Source organism: Anabas testudineus, chromosome 19 (assembly GCF_900324465.2).
Source record: "Anabas testudineus chromosome 19, fAnaTes1.2, whole genome shotgun sequence".
NCBI classification, from domain to species: Eukaryota; Metazoa; Chordata; class Actinopteri; order Anabantiformes; family Anabantidae; genus Anabas; species Anabas testudineus.
This window is the reverse complement of record NC_046628.1, coordinates 15,415,226-15,430,171: the sequence shown is the minus strand read 5'-3', so window position 1 is coordinate 15,430,171 and position 14,946 is coordinate 15,415,226. Positions and strand designations below refer to the sequence as shown.

At 41.6% G+C, this 14,946-nt stretch overlaps 1 protein-coding gene across 1 annotated transcript in view; it reads left to right on the top strand.

The window, feature by feature from the left end:
• The window catches only part of thrab (thyroid hormone receptor alpha b), a 102,502-nt gene that overhangs the window by 34,434 nt on the left and 53,122 nt on the right, over window positions 1-14,946 (top strand). The window contains exon 3 of the mRNA XM_026350944.1: window positions 6,389-6,467. The gene's annotated coding sequence lies outside the window, so the exon portion shown is untranslated. The remainder of the gene's footprint in view (window positions 1-6,388; window positions 6,468-14,946) is intronic.

Below are 14,946 nucleotides of genomic sequence, written 5' to 3'. Positions count from 1 at the left end.
CAACAATATTTAGAGCTTTATAATTAAATGAGAAGATCCTAAAGTGCTTATATCACTTTCCAGTATTTCTAGCAGAAAATGGCTGGTTTAACTTCTGGTGCATGATGCAAAAAGTCTAATACTAAACATACCAGGAATCTATATGGGAGGCAAGATTATTTGAAATGCAAATTTTATTTACAAAATCAATTTAAATTGCTTTGGATGTAGCCTGTAAATGAGTCAGGTGCAGGTCCTTCAGTCCCTGTGCTATTTGATAAGCTGCAAATCGTTATATTTCAAATAGTTTATATACTTTAATGCATTTAGGAGATCATTAGTGACCTACGGATCTGTGCGGCACATAAATCTTAGTTATAATATCTTTTAGGCCTGTCCAGGGTGGTGGAAATGCACAGTTTGGGTATGAAGACTAACTGCACTCTAACCCTTTGAAACCCCATTTGTTTAAGGAAACGTCAAATCTAAGGACATTTATATAAAGTCGTATTTATCACATCTAAAGTCATAAGATGTTTCATTTTCATTGCAGAGGACATTATACGCACATTACATACATCTGTTCTTATCCACCAGGAAAAGGTTTGTAGGACATTACTGTTACAAACTGTGCGTTTGCTCCTTTCTCTTACATCTACATTTTGTGGCCATGTAAAGAACAGATAAGGATTTCTAGAGCTCTGGCCTTCTTGCTCTTTACTCACACTCCCTCCTTGTCCCTTGCGTTTTCTATCAACACATATTTCATGCAAATATGGTGTCGAGGGCACTGGAGCAAAGCTATTTGCCAACAGTAAATTTTCATTTTGACAAGCCTTGTTGCATTGTCTTCTCCCTGTTTGCTATGACCTTCTCACCCACCACTCCCCACCCTTTCATTCTCCTTGAACCACCCAGCTATGCAGCGTCTCATCAACGGAGCCTTGTGTCCGTCAGGTTTTTTTTTTTTTTTTTGCAGTCTTTCCATCCTCATCTCTCTCCATACCGCTATCCTCCCTCCATCTCGCTTTGGTAATCTCCTTCCTGAGTGCTGTGCATTTTATGACTGCTCATATAGTGGCTCCAGTCTTTCACTGGGACAAAACGACCGCCCTTGAACTGACACCGTGAACATGTTGTCACCCCCCCACCCCACCCTCTCTACCCCAACCTGAATAGATTGGCACACAGATGGCCCGAAGGACATTTACTGTAGAGCGTGTGTGTATGTGTGTATGAGGGTTTGGTCATGCACGTCCATGTACATTTAAATAAATGCTTTCAGTGCACGGAGCTTAACAATTGATTCCTGATGTTTTAGGCTGCATCTCAAGCTTTATAGACCCAGTGAAATAATGTATTCAAACCAGGAACATGTTTTGTTTGGAACTAGATGAAACAGCTAGAATAGCATGAAGAAACAATTTTTTGGCCCAAACTTACATCAGATCCAGATGGGCATTACAGATCCCAAAAGAAATGTTTACGTGCTTGTACTGGTGTCATGCAAAGCCCAGTATGATGCGGTTCTAGCATGATGCCTGTAGTGGCTTGATGTGTGGACTATAGGCACATGACATCACGGGTTCCTGCCTGAGCTTAGAGTCACAGTTGTCAGTTTATTTTTGCTATCTAATACAACACTGCTGCAATAAATCCTCCCTTCGTGGAGGTGATAATGTTCAACTTCTCCTCAGACTGTTACAGAGGACACTTTGGAGGCTCTGTAATGTTATAAGATGCACACGGCACATAACAGAGATTGCACTCCACTCTCTTCATGCCAGCAGACGGCATTCAGTGCTCTCACTGACTCTGAATAACAATGATTAGTTGCTGGCATTGATGGTCGTTTACTAGCTGCAGTTGTTTGATTGTATTTCCCCTTCATGCTGTTGCTTTGTGCAGGTTGTTCTGTGACCCTCCAAAAAAGATCAAACAGGGGCTCTGAATGCTAGATCTAATTTACTGCTCATTTTGACTGAGTGAAAGAGGTCAAGGTTAAGTGCCATTGGGGGCGAGGAGACAGTGTGAAGGCTGTGATGAGTGGGATTAGGGGAATAAGTGCCACTATGGAGCGCTGTTTTCATGTGAACTCTGTGTAGCCATTGACAGGGGATCTGCTTTATACCAAGCAACTGCAGATTGTTTCTGAACTCTTTCCCACAGACCAGCCACAAGGGAATATCCATGATTCAGTATGCTGATGCAAAGTAAACGAGTGGGATCTCAACTCGCATTTCTGCTCTAATGACACGAGTTGTCTCTACCCAGTTTAGATAACCACTTGATTCAAAACCAGTGCAGTGTATAATTTTCTTATGTTGTCAGTTTACACTTTGAGGCACCTGATCTAAAACTTCCTGCTGATCCTAAATTTTATTATGTTTTTTGCAGAAAAGGTTATTGGGTCATTTGTGTGTTAAGATGACACTTTGCATCCCCAGAGCTGGAAATCTTTGACTTGCCACATTAAGCCTTGCATGGCTCAGTCTGCATCTCCAGAAGATTGACTCCCTGGAGGCTGTGCGGCACGATCTGATCTTTTCCATCCTCCATCATTCATACTCCTGACAGGCCAGTGAATTACCCACACCCCTCCCAGGCTGTAGTTCAAAGCTTTACATTTACCATTACAGGGGGGGGGTGCAGTGGTGAACTTGGGGCCCAGTACCCTCAAGATGTTTTCAGTTGAATGTCCTTGAAGTGGGAAGACTATTTCTGCTTCTGTTTTAGACTTCCTCTAGAGCACTGGATATTTTATCCTCTCAGATCACATTGGCAGTGTTGTTACCTTGGCATTTTTAGACACTTGGAGGAAGCATGAGAAGCACATATAGTCACAAAGCAGCCCTTTGTTGCAGCACGTATCAAAGATGGTGATGCCTCTCCTGTCGCTGCACAAACCAAGATCAGAACAATACGTCAATGATCTTTTAACTTTTGTGCGGATTAATCCTAAACAAAGTGAGTTTTGCAGTTTGTCTTTGGTGAAATAGTGGTGATTACATTTCACACACAGATATGCATCAAACCTGAGCCTTGTCCTTTGATGGATCTTATCAAAGCATGTGGCCTGTGGTTTTTCTGGATCACTTCCAGACCGGTAAAGCAAATGCAAAGTGCGTTGAGCAAGGTGCGCTGCACTCTGCTTAGCGATATTGATAACAGCTCCCTTGACTTTGAGTATTAACCCATGTTACCTCACAGTCTCATACTGTTTACCTGCTCTTGTGGTTTGTTGACAGGAAATAGGAAGTTGCCTGTTTACAACCTGCTCCACCGTTGCTTTCTTCTTGATGCATCTTCACCTCCTAAACTAGCTTAAAGTGTCAGTCTCAGCTGATGTTTTGCCAGCTTGCTTTTGAAATGTGTTTTTTGTGGGATATTTTTGCAGAGTTGCAGTGACAATTGTGGTCAGAGTCAAGAAAAACATAACATGCATGAAAGCTGTTGACTATTTGGCTACAGAGGTTTAAACCTGCCTCACATACTGAACAATATTACATTGACATTGCAACTGGATCGGCTTAGATACACTATATAAGATACTGTAGCTATCCAGTCAGTGCAAATATAGCACAAGCATGTGATCACATTCCACACTCACGCTACTGAAATCCAACTTGACACTGGACACCCATCAGCGTGTAAAGAGCACAAGTGAAGTTAAACAACTATGCATTCGCTTTATATTCTACAAGGCTCGTGCACTGTTTAACGTCGGACACTTAAAATAGTAAAAAACTGAAGAATTCGAGGCTGAGATATCCTGAATGTTTGTCCCTGATATGTAGTTCAGTAGGATCTGATAGAATGAGATGTTGAAAGTTTATAAAGCAGGTTTTCTATCACATAAGGTGTAAAGTCTGTGGAGTGCCTTTACAGAAGTCAGGTAACTAAACAATATACTAAGTAGGTAATTAGACATCAAGCCAGTCTTGCATGATATTGTTATACGTCTGTGCTAAAGGTCGGCCACTCCCCGCTGTCCAGGGTAAATACCCAGATTTCACTCTGGCTTTTGAAAACCTAGTGCTGGTTAACCACCTGTCAGATTTCAACACATCACAGGGGCTGAAATGTCATTCTTATTCACTCTTTTTTCTCTTCACCTCATTTTAGAAAACCAAATTAGGTTATGAGTTAGTTTTAGCACCAGCAGGGGGGCATCAATTACCAGCTTCTCCATAAAGCTTCTTATTTTTTTCCCATTCTCTTGATGGTGAGATACCTCTCTCCCTGTGCCCTGTCTGTTTTTTGCCCATGCCGGCCTGCAGGGGAAAAGCCCTCCAGCTAATTAGAGACTTGCAAGTGGAATTTCACTGCAGCAAAGGGAGCTTTTCATGTTGGTGATTGCTCCAAGGAGTTAGCAAAATGAAGAGACTCCATTCTGAAGCTCATCTTCTTCTAAAGATACTTCAAGCGATCGACTCGATGCAACACTGCTTCCTTGAGTTCCCACTTCCCTTTGCTTCTGTTTTGCCATCTATCATCCTCTGTTGCTCTGCAGTGTGGGAGGATGGATCAGAGGTGGCCTCTGTCACAGGGGCTGTCAGCAAGGCTAAATAGTTGACCTCGCATCTTAACATGTTGTCTTCAGTGAGTTGATCTGGTGTCTCTGTGGCATATTTGACCCATATCTGTAGACAGAGACACACTCCATCTCACTGCGTTGCTGCTAACCCAGTATCTCTCTGTCAGAATCATCTATTAGCCAAATTAATCACGTTTGCATTTCCTTTCACTTCCATCCAGCCATCCTCACTGATCAGGTAGCCACCCTTGTCTGCCCCAAAAGGTTATCAAGGGTATGTTAAAGAGTATCTAAGGTTAGGTTAGGGGTTATTAATATAGGACACTCTGTTTTTATATGAGTGCACATTCAATTAAGACACACCTGAAATGCTGAGGTAGAGTATTGACACAGCCAGAGATGTTAAAACAACACCTGAGTTATTAGAATGGTTTAAAAACATCTCACACAGCCTTGTACTGTAAGTGGAAATATAAAGTACAAATGTTCGACATTTACTAATTTCACAACACATATCCTCATGTTGAAAAGCAAACACACACGACCTTGTGGCACTTCCTGTCTGATGGAACTGTATAGACATTAACAGCTTTCTCTTTAATGTCCTGTCGGAAAAAATGCCCAGTTCAGCAGTTTTTGTTTCCTTTCCCTTCGTCACAGTGTCTGGATGCTCTTTTATTCAATCTCTTTTTCCCCTTTTCTTTTCATTGATGCTGTGTGTGAAGCAGCTGTCTGCTGTGGCCAGCACGCCTCCTGAAGCTTGCGGGTATTATCGTCCATGTGGGATTTTTATGAAGACATAAACCATAATGGATTGTAGCGAGGATTAATTACCTATAAATGCTTGTATACATTTTGTTATTGGCGAATAATATTCTAATATGTTCATTATGGAGTAATGTTTGTGATTATCCCAACCAGGGGATAGACAGCAGTTTATTTCACTTTAAAATGTCTGCTGCATTTTCTTACGCTGCCAAAATTATAAGGTATATCATTGCATAATGAAAGGATTTGTTATTCCTGAGAGTAAGGTGAGACAATCAGTACTATTCTTGTATCTGTAGGAAGCTTGTTTGGCATAAACATGTCGATATCTCACTTATTAACACATTGTACATGAAGAAAGCTGAAGACTCTGAGTGTAGAAGTCAGTGGATGTTTTTTTAGCTCCAGTTTTTATGCTAAGCTAAATGCCGCCAGCTCTGTATGTAGACAACAGACACAAGATTGACATTGATCTTTTTATCTCAATACATCACATAAATGTTTCACTCATTTTGAAATGTAGCACAGCTCGCTCGCTTCCTCCTGCTGGCTTCTTAGTCTGAGATGACGGGTTAGTGAACATTAAAGTCCAGCATCTGCAGCATGCATGCAAACATCTGCCTGATGTCTCCGGTTCGATTGCTGACATTAAAACTAATAATGTTATCTGTAGGAGTATGTTTCTACGGACATCACAGCACAACTGCGACATAGTCTCATAGATAAATGTTTGGCTTTCATGTCTGTCAGTGAGGTAAACAGGCCGAGACTCCTGAGGCCAGAGGTGAATTTTCACAGAAGGAGGAAGCAGATAGAGAATCGAGGGAAGTGAAGGATGGAGGTGGAGAAGAGGAAAACCAAATGGAAAGAGAGTGAGAGGTGGACTGTAAAGAAAATGGAGAGTGAAGGAAGGTAAAGAAGTAAACAGATGAGAGAAAAGTAAGCGTGTGTAGAGGGAATTTGAGGAGGAGGCCTTTGGCCTTTGTACTGTATGGCGTTGTTTGTTTTCTATATTCTATATCCCTCCCTTCCTCCTGCCTCTGCCCTTCGCCCTCCATCTCAGCTGCTCACCAACTCTAACAATCCTCTTTTTATTTCTTGCAGGGCGGAGACAAGGCGGACCACACAACGCAGGACGCCTGAGGAAATCATTAACAGCACACAGACGCATACAATATGACTGGTAGGGTCTGCTCCGCCTGTTTGCCCATGTGTTTGCATTATGATTCATTGTCTTTATCTCTCCTACTATCTTCAATTCATTTGAGTATGCACAGTGATCTGTCAGCAGACCCACATGCTCTCTCTCTCTGCACTGATGAGCTGCTACAGGTATCTCACAGGGTGGGGGTGACATGTTCCTCTCACTTTCCAGACTTATGTTTGAACTACATCTGTTTCCACAGTACTTCTCTTCTCATCCAATTCAGCTGCTGGTTTACACACTTCCGGTGGTGACGTTACTCCAGCTGTGTTAAGACTCACATTAGCGCTCATATCAAAGCAGTGCGAGTGACTCAAAGCTCACTGAGCCAAACATTCAGCTTTCTGTTTTAGCCTGTGTAAATGTCAAAACAGCCTCATCTCTGCTGTGTCTAACTTTGTTTTGTTGTGGACATTTCTAGTAATGAGTCTGCTACTCACTGTCTTCTCAGTCTGCATTTCTTTTTCTTTCATTCATAATTTTTGAACCTTTCAAAAGTTGACGTGTAAACATAAATTCATTAAAATAATTGAAAGACCTGGGGGCATAAAAGTAATCCTAAGCATCACTACCTTATTCTATCATAACTTCACATCATGTAGGAAAACCTTCATCACCTTTTTTGACCCTCGCCAGTTTGCACCTGTTCAGTGTGACAATGTAAAAGGTGTAACTTGTAGTAATGAACCTACAGTACGTTAGTTGTTTAAGTGGTTAGCTCATTGTTTAGAGTCTGACTCATGACTTTACTGTTGTGGATCAGTCTCACCTCTCTTATAGCATCGGTTTCAGCCTGTGAAGGAAACTGTTTACAGTAAAAAAGCTCTGAAAAGCATAAGATGATAATTTGCAGACGTCATTTGCAGCTGGAAAACTATGCAAAAACTCAACTCTGCAGATTATTCAGGGAAGAAACATGTTTCTGTACTGTAATAAATAGTAGCTACAATTTAAAAACTGAAAGCAGCAAATGACAGTGGTCCCGAGAAATGAATTACATTTGATAACTCCAAGTATTTCAGTCATAAATTCTTTGAATGCTTCCCTATTTATTGTATGTCCTTAGTGGTTTGAGACAAAAATGCAGCCTTTGTTATGTTTGTCCCACAGATGGAAGGTACAGAGAATTTAACAGCATATAAAGTGAATATGGATGTTTGGGTTTTGTTTTGTGCCATTAAGGAACTTGTGTTTCCAGCTGTAGCTCACCAAGTAATGTGTTTTATAGAAGTTGTTAGTTCAAGCTTCCAGATATTTTGTGCTGCAGCAAATGATAGATACCATTCAAACCCTAAATAAGACGTCCAGGTACACGAGCTGCTAAAAAGTAAAGATACACTAAACAGAAAGTGCCGAATAGTGGTCTCCTCTCCTCGTCTCTCCTCTTCTCTCCTCTGCACAGCTGGAGAGAATGGGGAAGCATATAATTGTGGTTTAATCCTGCTCTAAGTCCCTGCAGCATTAGGGAAGCGGCAGAGGCAGATAATGCATAGCAGCTCAGGCAGACTGGGCGGAATAACCCCCAGAGTTGTTTGGACAGATGTTTGTTGAGAAAGGTTTTATGGCAGAGAGCTCACAGAGGCCCAGAAGGGACTGGTGTCAGTCACAAGTGGAAGTGCTACAGGGAGAAACTGGGCACAGGTGATGGTAAACCAGGGCTTTGTAAATGTTGCTATTATAAGAGGCCATATGTTGTCAGATACACAAGTGCATTTGGGATTTCACTGATCAATCGGACTATTGATTTGTAAGGAGCAATCATATTTAGCTGAGCTTTTTTATTTCTTTCTCAGCGTGGGCCACACTGGACATCGTGTGTCTGTGTGCTTTGGTTAGATGAAAGCCAGATCATGTGTGATTTCTCTCCATGGTAGGAGGAGCTGTCGTCAGTGGGAAGAAAAAAATTCTAAGGGGGATATTTTAGAAGGTGTTTTTATCCTCAGGAAGTGAAGTTTTTCAGAGCGGGGACGGGGGTGGTGCAGACATAAGGCTCACACTTTAAGGGCCAGGGGTTGATGTGCGTGCATGGGGAAAACTGTGCACATATACGTACGGGCGTGTGCTTGTGTGTGTCTTTAAGTAGGAGCCAGGCAGGGTGTTAGGCAGGGGCACGGGCAGGCGAGGGGGTGGGATCAGTCTCCCATCACTGGGCTCCAGGCAGGCTTTCTCAACACCTCATAAATCTCACCTGGTGCTATAGGACCGCTGCTGCATTGCACACTGACACATGTGTACAAAATGTGTAGCATGCACATTTTAGTGGGTGAATGTTGTATGTAGCCGCATGTCTGTATATATCTGTATATATAGTCGTTTTAATTGCATATACGCTGCAGGGTAAGAGCCTCAGAGTCAGTCATGTCAACAGCAGCAGTAAAATTGGAAAAATAAAGTGACGTATAATCTGTCGGCAGTCACCATTTGAACAGAGCACCTTTTATTGAAAATCATTTGTTTGTACAAAGAGAAACTGAAAATTAGAAAATGTACCTTTGTTGTAAACGTGCGTTTATTGTGATTTGATGTTCTTGATGTTCTTCTCCTTTATGTCCACTTTGTCTTCGTCTGGGCTGAAAAGCAGGAAATAACATGCAAATCTGTTGTTGAGCTTAAAGGAAATCTTTAATTTATTACAACTTGGCTTTTATTTATTATAGAATTTATTATAATCATCAGTTAAAATAACACTGAAACGAGTTAGACCTAAATTACCATGTCCGAACAGCTTTGTTTGTCTTAGTTTTCTCTTTTAAATAAGTTTGACTAGCCTCGCAGTTTGTGTCGAACCTGTTTGATCACTTGATTGTTAAGTGATGCTGCCTGGGGAACATATGTTATCATAACCGCTTGAATTGATGGCCAGTTATGTCTAAGTAGCAATAAACTGGAATTATTCTTAGAATGCACTGATAATAATAATACTGCACATCTGACGGCCAATGATAATAAGTGGATCAGACAGAAAAACCACCACGAAATAGATTTTGATAGTGGAATTACATTTCACACATCGACTCAAGATATACATAAGAGGCAACTGTGGTTTATCTTGGCTGCATCGTGGAGTCAAACCCATTGAATTGCTGACGCACGTTAGCCCAAGTAAAACTAATACATCTTCCAATTTGTTCAATTCCTCATCACAATCCACTGAGTTTCACATTAATTCTCACTGATTCAGCTGTTTTGGTAAATTCTTGGGTTTTAAGCCCAGTCCAAAGACCTAACATAAGCTCTACACATAATAGTAGCTCTTTTATTAAGGTATAAAATAGCAGTTTTTTTGGTTTTAAGTGGATTTTAATGTCACGTTGGCTGTCTGTCAACTCACTTTCAGCAGGGCAGAGTTTGTGTTTTTTACTAATGACAGGGTGTTAGAGATGGGGCCACAATAGAAATGAGCTGCATTGGATTTACTGTATTTATGTTCCCTGTGATTCATTCACAATAATGTTTATAATGATCTTTAATGTTTTTTGAATTGTTCGATTAATACTCAGATTCATTTATTCATAGACAAAAGATTTTACTTGCTTCTACCTGTTATGTGGATGTTTCTGCTTCTTTGCGAGTGGGAAAAACCACTAAATTCCTGTCTACTAAAATATTAATGTATTCATTATCATGGACAATGAAGCAAATTACCCACATAACCCCTTTAAATGTACAGCAAATATTGTAACTGCAGTCAGAAAACAATTACTGGCGTGTGACGTCGGGTAAGTCGCTGTGTTTTTTCTGCTGTTGTTGAGAAGGTTTGCTCCCATTGAGCTGTTGCATAGGAAAGAATGCAGTATATCCAGACCCCATGATGCAGTATATTCTCTCAGCTTGTGTACCTTTGTATGTACTGTCAGCAGCTCCACGGGTGGCTTAATGCACGTCTACACAAGCTGTGTCCTTTGTTTCTTAGTGTATATGTGATGATTGCAGCACTTTCATCTAAAGACCTAAGTGTCCCTAAAAAGAGGGTAGGAGACAGAGGTGCACATTTAGGGGGCCTGTTTTGACTATAGAAGCAGTAAACATTTGTTCAGGTGTACTATAAACCCTTGTTAACACAATTGAGTAATGTCTAGAATCTGAAACTGTTCTGTCTTTTTAATTCAATAAAATGACTGATGACTGATGGTCCGACTCAGCACACACACACACGTACACACAGAGACTTGATTTGTCTTTAATGACCACAAGACATGGTTCAGTAGAATTTGTTTTTGGAAAAGTATGACAGGTGAGCTCCTTTCAAGAGGAAATCTATCCCGCTAACACTATGGGCTCTCGCAAAGCTGAATTTCTGGGCGTGTTGTGCACATGCTGTGCAAGGAGCGGACTATTCTTCTTCCTGTGCATCTCAGGGAAAAGCTGAAAAAGCTGACAAGCTGAAAAATTTGCAAAACGACCTGGAGTTCACAAACTCCTGGAGATTTCCAGAGATTTCTCTGCTGTAGTTTCTGATCAGTTTTCAATAAGTGTGCATTGCAAAACACTGCAGGCAGGGAAGGTAGTAAGTGAAGTGGAGGGCTGGATGAAAAGAGAGCTACAGTAATAATGACAACAGTGATGCTTGTATTTAAAATGAGCCCCCCCAAAACTAAAACTAACATAGAATGGCCTATAGACGTATAAATACAGGCAGCCATGGTGTGTGTGCAGCAGCAGCAGCAGCTCAGTTTGCAGCATTGTGTTTGAACTCTCTCCTCCAGCCACTAACAACCACAGAGCTCTTTACTTCATCAACCTGAAAATGTCTTTGCTGGTCTCTGTCAGAGCGTTATCAGCTGAACTAACAAGCTGTCTGCTGCCACCCTGTCCACAGCTCATTGATCACTGGCTGCCCCACCACTTAGGAGCTATTTGCGAGCAGCTCAGAGGGAATGGCTTCCCGGCTTCCCGGCTTCCCGGCTTCCTGGCTAAGACCGGGCCGATGCAGGGATAGAGTGTGTTCTGTGTGGCCGGCCTGCACCCTCACACTGACTCAAGTGACCAATGTTTTTTCTTCTTACTCCGACAGGTGTTAGCTTCATAAGAGATTGAATACATTAGAGCAGAAAGTACACAGTGCAGCTGACCAGTGCGCTCCACTGCTGCTCTTATGTTTTTTGAGGGACTGTGGTTATTTGAAACTGTCACACACAAGTAGGGCACTATGTTGTGGTGGTTAAAAACTCATTCATTTTCCATGGGGCATTTTGATTTGTATTTATAGACGTCAACTCCCCCAGTTCCACCGCGACTTTCACATGTTTTCTTTTGGGTCTATTTGCTTTCTATTCCCTGACTAGATTAGCATTAATCAGCTGTTATGCTGGCTACTAGCAGTGATGCCGTAGCTACACCTCTGGCATCTTGTGGGCCGGGGCCACACTTCATGTACTTGGCGGCACATGTCAACAAATACCATGAAAAGACAAAAAACTAAAGTCTAAACCTTGATGATTCCAGTGTCCCTTCCAGTCATGAGTCACTCATCCTAAACCCATAGTTCCCACTGCAGAAATAAAAAGATGGGCACTGTAGTTTCAGCAAACATTACTTAAACAGGAGTAAATAGTACATTTGCTTGGGACTAATTTTAGCTGTGGTTTAATACAATTTGGCCCTCTGCTAAGTGTTTCCACCAGCAGTACAGTTTATGTGCCATAAGCTACAGTGGTTGTGTTTAAAAATGAAGAAACATGTCACTCAGTGAAAGAAAGTGACTCACTGATGTGTTTTTAAAAGCTTCTTGGACATCAATGGGGAGCTGACACAGAGAAACAAGATATATCAGGCTTTCAATGCACACACTTGTTAATTGAGACATTAGATTTTTGATTTTGGTCTTATCATGGAATTTCAAAGATAGAAAATTGTAAGGCATAACTAATTGAAGCATTCCCAAAGAGCAAACACTCTGTTCCACTCTCTAGTATTTAAATTGAACTCTATTTGTTCACTTGTAAACAGGTAACAATGTGCCACCCTGCTGCAGTTTCCTCCAGTGTCGGAAACACTGATGAGACTTTGTGTTTCTCTGCATCAGCATGTGCACTGTGCTGTGTGAGAGTGTAATGCCTGCCAGAGTCGCGGATAATTTATTGTGCACTAACTGTTTGTTTTGCTTTGTTTCTCCATTTAAAATCCCTTTGAGGTCAGAGGCTCAGGCTGTCATCAGAAATTTCACTCTGAGGGAAATCATATCAGATAATGAACTGGAACAAATAAGCCTCCATCTCTTTTCTTTCCTGCTGTGTCACTGTAATAACTTGTCCACACCCTCTTCCAGCTTATCTGTTGGCATGTCTAGATCCTCATCACGTCATCTCAGAAACACACTGATGCTGTTCAGAACGAGCTCCTGCTTATTAGAAGCACCAGACTTGAAGAGAAGCCAAAAAAAAAAAAAAGTGTGTGCGTTTATTTTTGCAGCCTGCTAAATGTGCTAATGTGTAAGTGTTTTTAACATGTGTATGTTTCTTCTACAATTTACAATCCCCCAGGGCTTCAAATGTAAATATTCACACACTATATTTTATCCCAACATGGCTTCTGCATCACCAGGAACAAACATTATGCGTGACAGCATAAAGAAATCCTTGTTACACTGCCAAGTCATGTTGCACTTCTTTCTCTTTCTGTTAGACCAGTGAGCAAAGATTTTTTCAGATGTGTTTTCCCTCTGTGTACTTCAGTACTTCATCTGGCCTTGGACGCCACTGATGACATTCGAGCATGTACAGGGTGGGTCTCTGCTGATCAAACAACCGCACAAGAGCACAAACGGCAGCCTGGTCCTTGTCCCATCAATCAGCTCGTAAATGTCGTTAGGAGGATGTGGGACGTGGCAGCTTTGGGACAGATGAAACATGTCGAGAGGACTTTTATCCTGCACAGTGGGATACGGTGGGAGGTAGAACTTTACTCCAGGCCTGGGCCAGTTATATAAGTTAGAGCCTGGTTTCTTTAACTAACAGTTGGGGCCTGGTTTTGTTTGCAGGCCTGTGTCTGGTAAGTCCCCACATGACAAGTATATTAAAGTGTGAACTCAACACGTAGAAATTTCATATTTCTTTCTGTGCAACTGGAAAAAACACAGGTTTTCCAGTTCTTGCTACTTTCTAACACTTGGAAACAGACCGTGGCAAAGTCAACTTTAATTTCACTATTATGTTTATTTCTAGCAGCTGGACAGTGTATGTAGAATTAACATTTCTGATGTGACATAGAAACAGGACAGACAGGAGAGAAGATGTTGCCCAGTTGATGGTAACAACTAGTAGAAGTAGAAGATTCATTACTTTAAGTATTCATCCCAACACACACCAATCAGCCACAACATTAAAGCCACTGACAGGTGACATGAATAACACAGATGATCTCATTACAGTCGCACCTGTCAAGGAGTGGTATGTTCTCTGAAGTTGATTTGTTGGAAGCAGGAAAATGGCCGCTCGTTATGATTTCAGCGACTTTGACAAAAGCCAAAGTGTGATGAATGGGTCAGAGCATCTGTGAAATGTCAGGTCTGCCGTCAGTACCAACCTAAAGTGGTTCAACGAGGGAGAACTGGTGGATGGGTGACAGGACCACGGGTGCCCACAGAGGACACCTTCACTCAAGTCTTGTAAAGTCTGGGCTTATACACGTCGGGGCTGTGTTGGCAGCAGACGGGATAGTTTTGAAACTCTTGTAATGTAAATAAATTGTAAAAAAAGTCAGAGACTAATTATCCTGTTGTGGTGACTGTTAGTATCCAACAGTACAGGCAGATTTCACAGCCTCACTCATACACATACGGATCAACCTCATAACAAATGATGTTGATTATTAGAGCCCACCCACAGCGTGTGTGTGGTCCACTGCTTATCTGTTTGATCAGCTAATTACCACTCTTACTCTCTCACTCTAACTCACTAACACACTTAATACCCAAGAGAATATTTATATGCAATGAGCCATTAGGCCTTGGATCCCGCCTTCCTCCCCCCAATAAACAAGATCTTTGGCCATGACCTTTGTTAAATTTATGGCACTCCCTAAAGATTAGTGTCACTGTGCTGCAGGACGTTTCATGATAAGGGTGAAATAAGAAAGCTGTAGTTTCTGATGTGTGGAAATTGAGCCTTTACCGGAGCAGAATTTAAATGCAGTTACATAAGCGTGCCTTGTTTAGCTAAGCTCTAAAGGTATGGGCATTGATCTTGTTGCACTACTTAGTTCTGAATGTTAACAACTGAGCTTTGACCCAGCAGTTTCCTGCTTTGTGATATAAGTTGCCTGCTAGCAGTCAATGTTAGTGCGTTGTTCGATCCCTCGCTTTGATCCAGACTATTGGATGTATGGTCATAAACCTTTGTACAGGGCTTTGATTTTTTATCCCTCTGATCATCCTCTTTTTTAACGATCATCTTTCTCTCATCACTTTCTCCTGTTTATCTCTTCATTAACCTTTGTATGTGTTTCCATCACATCTGGC